Source organism: Neomonachus schauinslandi, chromosome 7 (assembly GCF_002201575.2).
Source record: "Neomonachus schauinslandi chromosome 7, ASM220157v2, whole genome shotgun sequence".
In the NCBI taxonomy this organism is placed as follows: domain Eukaryota; kingdom Metazoa; phylum Chordata; class Mammalia; order Carnivora; family Phocidae; genus Neomonachus; species Neomonachus schauinslandi.
Window position 1 is genome coordinate 120,067,165 of NC_058409.1, and position 7,779 is coordinate 120,074,943.

General features: G+C 42.5%; 1 protein-coding gene across 1 annotated transcript in view; it reads left to right on the forward strand.

Moving 5' to 3' along the window:
• Positions 1-7,779, forward strand: part of DAB2 (DAB adaptor protein 2) — a 49,984-nt gene that overhangs the window by 1,227 nt on the left and 40,978 nt on the right. The window lies entirely within an intron of this gene.

A 7,779-nucleotide genomic window follows, 5' to 3' on the forward strand; every position in this document is an offset into this window, starting at 1 on the left:
GGCCCCCCCCCCCCCCCCCCCGTCAATGTCAGCAGGGAGCTGTTTGAGTCCAAAGGGAAATTTAACTGGATTAAAAGCACTTAAAGAATCTGGATGTTATCTCCACACCCTTAACCACCCTCCCCCCGCCCCACCTTTTCCTCTTTCTTTTTAGTTTGTGTTTGGAAGGAAGACAGGCACTCTTGTAAAATGAGAAGAGCAGCAATAAGCTTCCAGACACATGGAAAGACTTAAAAATTATGGAGGGGAGACTTAATGAATAGTAAATGTTATTACACTCTAAAGTGACTTAATGAAAAAAATTTCTGGCCCTAATCAGGCAAAGCAGGGGAGTGGGGGAGAAGGAGGTAAGACAGAACTAACTCAAACAGAAGTAATGGTTGAAGAAAGAAGGCAGCTACAAAAATGCCTTCAAAATGTCTGATAAGGCTCTCGGAATGGCTTTGATGGGATATAGAATTGATCTTCCTTACAGGCTTGAGGTTAGCTCCCCGCACAGGAGCACCTACTGGCTGTTGGGGAGGGAGGAACTAGCTGGGAATGGGGGAGCATTGCAGCTACCAAATGGCTTATCTCCCGGGTCTATAACAACTCCATGCGTGCTTCTTACACCCACAGTCAGACCATGATTAGGCTGCTTTTCTCCTGGCCTGGTGCCCCTCCCACCCCAGGTTCTGTCTCTCTCTCCTTGAAGGGAAACAGGCCTCAATGACACCGTAGGAAAGTTTATTGTCTTGAGAATTCAGAAGCATTTGGGACTGAGCTCTCTTTAACCTTTGGGGGAAGGACCTTTTCGGTGAAGCAATAAACAGTGCCACACTTCATACAACACGGAGTGTGCGATGTGGACAGTCTGCTGGAGAAAGCACGGAGGAGCTCTAGTAGCCTTTTCCAATGTGTATTTCCGGGACTGATTACTTCTTCTAAATTCCTCATCAGTCTGCCCCTAAGGCAGACTGGATTCTTTTCCCTGTTGGTGAATAACTTAACTTCCCCTTTCCCTGCCCACTCTTTGCTCTGTCCCTTCTTATCCAAACAACTGCCCTGGAAACCAGTTCTTCTTTAAGCTATACCCTCCTACACATTTTTACTGGATGGCCAGAACCAATTGATCTTAGTGGAATGTCCTCCGCCTTTGAATCATGACACCTATCTTTTTTTTTTTTTAATTTTGTTTATTCATTTGAGACACAGAGATACAGAGAGAGAGAGAGCATGAGCAGGGAGAGAGGCAGAGGGAGAGGGAGAAGCAGGCTCGATCCCAGGACCCTGGGATCATGACATGAGCCGAAGGCAGACGCTTAACCGACTGAGCCACCCAGGCTCCCCCATGACACCTATCTTGTTGGCATTCTGGTCTTGGACACAATTGGATCTTTACCTGAGGATGTTAGGAGAGGGAAGGGAGCCGTGCATGGCACTTGTTAAAAGCCTTATCTAATCTTTTGAGGGAGAGTCTGCATTTCCACTCAAGACTTTTGACAGTTTTAGATTCAACTAAAAGTCCAAATTCCTGTGCATTAGGTTTATTTCTTGTCTTACTCAAAAGGTTGACTGGATCTTAGTCACCTTGTTTGGATTGAGGGAATTGCTTTTAAGACACTTGTTGGCATGAAGGTGGTACAGGGACTTCTAGAAACTTCTGACCAGATGGTTGGAGGTGATATTTATTGGCCTGCTTGGCCATGCCTCAATTATCTGAAGATTGAGAGAGCAGGAAGACATGCCTTGCTGGGTGTCTCCTGGCCAGCAGGAGGCTTTGTGGATACATGGGCTCTCGGTGGCACAGCAAGTATATGCTGCTTCATTTCTGGTTCTATGGTGAGCCTAAGCTTGCTACCATTGATAGTTTTTATCTGAATGGTTTTGAAGGCATCATGTGTTTCTGTCCCTCAATCTTCCCTGCCTTGGAGATTTAATTGATGCTTTTCTCAAAGACAAGTGAAGATGCTGAAACGCTCGAGCAGGCTGCTGAAGACTGAGCTCTCCCATGTGTCCACTTGCCCTCATGGGCATCAGAACATGTCTCCCCCCATGGAAAGGCTTGAGAGCAGATTGGCGGGGGAGTGTCCCTTAACAGACCGAACACGTCAGGTTTTCTGTCCTCCTCAAGGAATCAAAACGAGACGTACACTGGCAATAAGAAACACCTGAGTAATAGGGTGTGGTATTTTAAAATTCTCCTTGGTGCTGCGTGTACTTCTAAAGTTGAAGCCATGCCCCTGAATTGCACAGAGGTGGGCCAAAGTCCCCTCTAGGTGAGCTAGCTGCAACAGCAGTTCGGTGTGCTTCACAGACACCTCACTCACGGTAACGTAGCCTGACTGCATCGTGTGAATCAGAGAGGGGGCCATCAGTCTCCTCTTCTACAAAAACCATGCTTATTTTTGATGAAGGGAACAGGTGATGCCGAGGATGGACACAAAGGGCTAGAATTCATGCCAGTTTCTGCCTCCCCCCTGGGACAACCAGGTAGTGGGGTGAGTCCTACCGCCTTGACTCAAATCCCAGCTAGACCACTGTTGCTTACGGGACCTCGGGCAAATTGCGTAACCCCTCTGTTCTTAAGCTTCCTTATCTGGAGAGAATAAGAGTACCTAGCCCAAGTTTGTTGGGGAGATTGTTAATCTAATATGCTTAGAATACTCTGTTCTCTCTGACCTAGAAATGTAGGTGTTTTGTTTTATTTTTGCCCCCTGAACAACTGAATTATGTGTCTTTGTGAAAACTGAAGGCAGAGTTGAGAATTTCTTCATCAAAATTGGGCACTGCTCATCTACCTGAAAACTGCTAATCATTCAAGCACTTAGTATTAACAACACCAGGGTGTTCGCTGTGCTCACGCTAGAACAGACGAGGAGTTACTCTGTGTTCTCCGCCTGGAAGCCTGTAGTTTGCTTTGGTCAAGCTGACCTCCTCTGGTCTCACTGAAGTCTCCACCCCCCTCTCTGCCGCTCTACGGAGTGGGAGCCATTCTTCCCCAAGTCAGCATTATAGTAGAAGGAAGTGGGAAAGGAGGGACCACCCATACTAAACTGAGTGACTGGGCTAGAAATAAAGTCTTCCAAGTGTGTGCGGCCCCGTCCTATGCTTGCCCACGTAGCTGGGCAGGTTGCCATGGTTACTCCCCTTCCCGCATCCTTCTACACTGGAAGGAAGCCTGCCACTCTAGGGTGAGCAAAATCTGAACAAATTGCTTCCTGATCTAAAAATGGAAGTTACTTTTTTATTGAGGTAGAATCTCCTGTCTACCTACCTCATCCTTTTCCTCTTCTCAGCTTATTTTAATCTTAACACTTAATTGTCTAACTCTTGCTATTTCTTAGAACATGAAGGCTTATGAAATTTCAGGAACACAGAAGCTATTACCTTAATATTAAAGAAGCCTGGCAGTTTTTCTCTGCTACTGTAACTTATACGAGCTAGCTAGAGGCAAGTGACCTTTAACTGCCTTAAACCAGTAAGAATTCTGAGTGAACCCAGCAGGCTGACTGTTCAGCTGTAAGGAAGTTACCAGAATGTATGGTGATTAACATAACAATAAAAATTTAAAAAAAAAAAGAATGCAGGAGGGCTGTCACTTAAATTTTCAGGTAACCACAGAGTAAGGGAGCAGGTAGAATAGAACAATCCTGGAAAAGTGAGATTTAAAACACTGTTCAGGGGCGCCTGGGTGGCGTCTGCCTTCAGCTCAGGTCATGATCCCAGAGTCTTGGGATGGAGCCCCGCATTGGGGTCCCTTGCTTCTCCCTCTCCCCCTTCCCCTGCTTGTGTTTCCTCTCTCACTGTGTCTCTCTCTGTCAAATAAATAAATAAAATCTTTTAAAAAAAAATACTGTTCAACCTGGAATAAATTTGGGGGAGGGATATGTGGTTTCACATTTTCTCTGGGTAAAAAGCTACCCTATTTCTCCCTGATGCACAGTGTTTCTCTGAAATAGACTGAAATCTTTATGTGACAGACGAAACACATAAGCTCTCATTTCACAATCAAATTCATTCAGTCTTTCAAGACTGGACACTTAGTTACTTTCAGGTGTATTTCACAGCTAGAGAGATTTCATCTAAAATAGTGGTTCTCAGAGTGTGGTCCCCAGACTAGCAACACTGGCATCATCTGGGAACTTGTTAGAAATGCAAATTCTTGGTCCCCATCTCAGATCCACTGAGCCAAACTCCAGCAATGGGGCTCATCCAGCTGTATTTCAACAAGCCCTCCACATGATCTAAGAGTAGCTTTCACAATTCATTTGTTTTATAATTCAGTTGTTCAGTGGAAAGCATAACAAAATACGTACGTTCCTACAGTCATGGAAATAATAAAGCAAAGCATTTAAACATAGCTCAGTTTAACTGGATCTTAGGATGCAAAAGATGAAAAAGCACAGACCTTGACATTTTTCCTACTATCTCAAGTATTGTTTTCTTGATCCAAGGAAAACCGATATACTCCTTATTTTGTATTATCATCTTACTTCCAAATCCTTTCTCCTCTTTTTTTTTTTTTTAAAGATTTTATTTATTTATTTGAGAGAGAGAGAATGAGAGAGAGCACATGAGAGGGGGGAGGGTCAGAGGGAGAAGCAGACTCCCTGCCGAGCAGGGAGCCCGATGTGGGACTCGATCCAGGGACTCCAGGATCATGACCTGAGCCGAAGGCAGTCGCTCAACCAACTGAGCCACCCAGGCGCCCTCTTTTGGGTTTTTTAAGAGCTTAATTAATCTCCATTTATTAGGAGACTGTCCCAGTTACTTCTTTTAAAAAAGATTCTAGTAAACTAGAACCCATGAACCAGATGGTTTTCTCTAACCTGTAAAACTTTTTATTTTGTTTTTCATGCAATGCCCAGAGTGCAGTTGAAGCCTTCTCCTTATTGGTAAATGAATCTACTACACTTGGTTCTTATAGAGCTTTATGGTTTATAAAGTACCATTCCATTCTCCCATTTATCTTTCACTTTAAATAACTGAAGATGGAAAAATATCTCCATTTCTTAGCTCAAACATGATCATTACATATCAGCTTGCTCAAGGTCATGTCATTAGATGGGAGAGCCAGGATTCAAGCATGAATCTTTATGATTTGAATCTTGGTGTTTATCTGAATATTTAGTAAGTACCTATTATGTGGATTATGTAGCTAGCCTGGCAATGGAAGAACGCCTAGTGAGTGGAATCTAGAAGAAAGTCTACATCACGTGAAACAAAGAATGTAGACTCTGGACCTGCATTGGAATGACAGCTGTGCCATTTCTTAGGCATGCTGCTCAGTGTCCCTGACCCTTAATTGCCTCACGCACCTTGCAAAACATTCCTAAGAATGGCTGATGTTAATCAGAGACTGATGTTTAGCAGAGATCACACCTTAGACTGAAAAATACAAGGGTGTGATCCAGAATTAGAGAATTGGAATTCTGGTTTCGAGGAGGTGACATAGGTTAGTGGTTAAGAGCTTAGACTCTTACCTGCAAATGACTGTGTCCACAACTCACTTTGCCATTTAAGACAAGAGATACTGTGTCTGAGCTTCATTTTCTCCATCAGTAAAACGAGTTGCCTCCAAGTTAAAGTTAAGGGTGAAACCATAAAAAAATGCTTTCTCTTTCTCAGAGCTGCTCCTTCAGAAATGCACCTGCTTTAGAACTACAATTCTCAATGTAACAATTAGTCTGATATTTGGAAAAGGCTCTTGCTTTAATTGTTTGTGAGCTTTCAGCAAGCTGAAGTCTAGAGAGGAACACATTTCAGCTGAAAAATTAGAAGACCTTCTTTCTGGCACACCTTGAAACTATTAAATGTGAGGGTCAAGCAGGAGAATGTGGCAATGCTTCATAAACCAGTACAGGCCCACAAATATTAACTCTTAAAGTACCACTTAGATTTCGTCTGGGCAGGACAATTCAGTCCTCCTAAGATCTAGAGTTAATCCCTACTCAAAGAACTGGAAAGTGATGAAAGCTTCACTAAATGTGTCCATATTGGATATAGCTGCCCTCCTTGTTCTAAACATTTCACACAATTGACCTCACTTATTTTCCATATTTTAAGTGTCCTATTAGAGGTCCAAACCTGTTTTGATCTTCTATGATATGCAATGCAGATGCTAAAGCGCTTTCCATTATCATTTAGTTGTCATATGCTCCAACACCTGTCAGAGGGCTAGCAAGGTTATAAGAAGAATGCTGAGCCAGTCTGGCTTTGGGGCACAATGTTAATCCGGATGGGAAACATACAACTGACCTCTAGATCAGAGGATCAGAAGTGGGAATGGTATGCTTCTGAGTAGTTGCTCAAATATTTGTCCTTTAAAAGAAAGTCTCAGCTGTGCTTTAATTACATTAACACTGGGTGGTAGTGGTGGTGTTTTTTGTTTTTGTGTTTGGGTTTTTTTCTTTTAAACCTTTGCTTCTAAAGGTAAACATCGTAAGTGCAATCCCATTTTTGAAGTAGAAAACAAGTATATAACTGATCCAATAGGTTCTTCCATCCACAGCTGGTTGATAATAAGGAGATTTAATATTGATTTCTGCTTGGACCAAGGTTCAGCTATAACTGAAGCTTTTCAGAAACATCATATTGGCAATTGACAAACAACTGAAAAGCTGATTTTATTCAATGTTGAAGCTGTCTTTGGAAGGGTCTCTTGTTACATAGATGCTTGTTTAACTGCCTGTTAACTTGTTCTTTGGGATTTCTGATTTATTCAGCTTGTCTAAAATTCTCAATGACGAAAGTTGGCTGTAATTGAAAGTTGGATGATAATATTGACCTGACACCTGCTAGCAGACACGTAAATGCCAACCATCACTGCCTATAAGAAATTTAGAGAAAATGACATCTACTCAACTAACATAAGGTTTTATTATAACGAAGTGGTGTGGGTAGGGTCCAGAAAAGTACACCAGTGTGATAATGGACTTAGCTTTTAAAAGACTGGTGGAAGTCAGATAGAGAAAAATGCATCCTTAGGCAGAAACATATAAGCAAATTATGCAGGTGCACATTCAAAGATACAGACTGGCCAGTTTGACCAAGAGAAAGTACAGATGGCAGAGAGGGAAGACACAGATTTGGAAAGGAGAGATGGATTGCATTGAGACTTGGATATAAGGACAAGAACTTTAATCTGTATTTGTTATGCAGTAGATCTCTTTGTTAAATCAGGAAAACAAAATTCTGACTCAGATAAATTCTCCTAGCTCTATTGGCAGGATGAATTTGAGCAGAGATCGTTTAACAGTTGAAGAAAAACCTGTATTCCATGACAAATCAGCAACGTAGAGAAAAGATTTGCCTAAGCCAGTATTACAGAGCAAATGGAAAATATGTGTTACCCCTAATGCTGTAAGTGCACTACTCTTTACCAAACTATGTGGGTATCAAAAAGTAGGACCTGACCTCAAAATTTCATTGAGCTGGGGAAAGAGTTCTATATGAATCAGAGGGCAACAATAGGTCATGGCCAGAGTAGAAAAATGGTAGGCTGGTGAGAGGTCAGTGAAGACTCCCCTAAGGCAACACACCTTGAGTGGACTTTGAATGACGGGAAGGAATTCACGTAGGCAAAAGCAGTACGTATTACAGCCTAGGGTCGCAACACAAGAAGGCACAGTGTGTGTGTGTGTGTGTGTGTGTGTGTGTGTGTGTGTGTGTGTCCAGGGCAAATGGAAAAGATTAGCCTCTCTAGGGAAAGGGTTTCTGTCTCTCTCTGTCTAAATATACATAGATAGGCAGATAGATAGATAGATAGATAGATAGATAGATAGATAGATAGATAGA